The sequence below is a fragment of the Alligator sinensis genome, unplaced genomic scaffold (genome assembly GCF_000455745.1).
Source record: "Alligator sinensis unplaced genomic scaffold, ASM45574v1 scaffold1322_1, whole genome shotgun sequence".
NCBI lineage: Eukaryota > Metazoa > Chordata > Crocodylia > Alligatoridae > Alligator > Alligator sinensis.
The window spans coordinates 136737-138694 of record NW_005842116.1 but is presented as its reverse complement, the minus strand read 5'-3'; the positions used below and the strand labels follow the sequence as shown (position 1 = coordinate 138694).

The 1958-nt window shown below is 50.2% G+C and overlaps 1 protein-coding gene across 1 annotated transcript in view; it reads right to left on the bottom strand.

Annotated features, from left to right (window-relative positions):
• Positions 1-1958, bottom strand: part of PIGR (polymeric immunoglobulin receptor) — a 38261-nt gene extending 36303 nt beyond the window's left edge. Inside the window, exon 1 of the mRNA XM_025205459.1 lies at positions 1676-1958. The gene's annotated coding sequence lies outside the window, so the exon portion shown is untranslated. The remainder of the gene's footprint in view (positions 1-1675) is intronic.

Genomic DNA, 1958 nt, shown 5'->3' with positions numbered 1-1958 from the left:
CCTGCTGAAACAGGATAACGCTAGTTGAAATATGATGATGATGATGATGATGATACGAACAGATCACCTTGCACCAAAGCCTCTCAAGCAGAGAAGCAACTTGTCCAAATTTACCGTGAGCAGCACAGCCGCAGATAGGACTCAGGTGTCCTGCTTGCCAAATCTGTGCAGGACCCACTAGACTCCATTTTAAGTCTTTGGGCAAGCTCGGTCAGAAAATAAAAATGAAATCTTTATTATTTATATGGTGCTGTGACTGAACTCTGTGCCTGCTGTACCGAACAGGGATCAAATGCCACTTCCTACAAGAAGTGTGGTGTGAGGGTAAAAACTGACCACACAACATGAAGTGGAAAGTGCTGGCATGGAATAAGTTGTGCTGAGGGAGAGGAGTGGAGCCTGGTGATAACAACTAGCTCTGCGAGCATTTTTATTCACAGATCTCAAAAAGAGATCTCAACTCACATTATTGCCATTTTATAGATGGGGAAACTGAGGCTCAGAGAATGGAGAGGGGCTTGGTCACCTTATGGATCAGTGGTTGAACTGGGTCTTCACTTTCCATGCAGTGCTGGGGCCATTGTGCCACGCTGGGGTGGGAGGCTGCCCCAGCACTGAGCTGACTGGAAGAGACCTCTGGGCTTGAGCATGTCTGATTTAGCCACTGAGGTTAATAATTTGTTTTTCTGGAAGTCCACACGCCTGCCCCAAAGCTGCAGCTGGCCTCTGAGGCCTTGGGCAGCCAAAATCCTAGACGGAGAATGCAAGATTTTTATCAGCTCAGCAAACAATAGCAGAAGGTGAAGGAAGACACGGGCAAATTTGGTGGCAGTCTGGGGAACCCCAGAAGTCCCCTCCGCAGCGGGGGCTGTCTGTCCTGTGTCGGACCTGCTGGAAACAACATCCCCTCTTTCCAACCCATACACTTCTCGGTGGCACTTTTGGGACATCTGTGCAGCCAATTACGGATCTAAGCGAGACGCTGTTCATGAGTCAAGCTCCGTGCTCAGCGCTTGGATTCACTTCCTCATCCCGAGTTAAAAATTCACTTCTGATTGCTCTAGTGTTTCAATCTGAATAGTCTTTGTTGCAACTCTCTGCTTGACAGTTGCTCAACACTTGGCTTGGTTAAAACCTCAGCTCCTACCGCAGGGCGTTTTCCCTGGGTCCACGCGAGTCACCTCCAAGCATTTCAGGAAGCAAAGCCCGGGCGCTGAAGAGGTTAAGTCACCTGCATTTGAAACCAGCCGTAAACTGTATAAGCTACTCATTCCACGTGCGCTTGTTCGTGGGCTTAGAAATGCTTTAGGGAACTGATATCCCATTGGGGTGTCAAAGAGATGTACCTAGGACGTGAATGAGTTGTTAGAAACAAACTAGTGCACTCTTCTGTAAAGGCTTTTGGGAGGTGGGCCAGTGTTATCACCATCCTGAAGACATAAGCAACAGCGGGGCAGCGAAATGAATTGCCTAGGAATGAAGGACAGAGCCCAGGAATGTGGACTGCTGGGCCTGTGCTCTAACCATTAGCCTGACAGCCTCTCTCTGCCTGCATTTCGCTCCAGCAACCAAGCTGAGAACGTGCACGAGCTGTTAAAAATAAGCAGGCAGGTAGAAAAATGATGGATCTGGGTTTTTTTGCTGTATTAAAATGGACTGCAATACCCCCACTGACCTCGTCTGGATCATTCCTTGGCCGGGACCCCGGTAAAGCTCAGGAGAGCAGCGTGCGGAGTGACGAGGAAGCGGAACTGCAACAATGGAGCTCAGCTGGGATCTTCCATCTCGGCACCACTAGACACTTCCAAATGACAGGGTAGGCTCTAACCTGCCCTCAGCCTGCTGCAATGGAGCTTGGATCGGGCCCTAAGCCAACGAGGAAGGGAAGAGCACCTCTTACAGGGGTCAGAAGCTGCTGAGCGTGGCCCTGGGCTGTGGGGAACTGCAAAGAGCTGGGC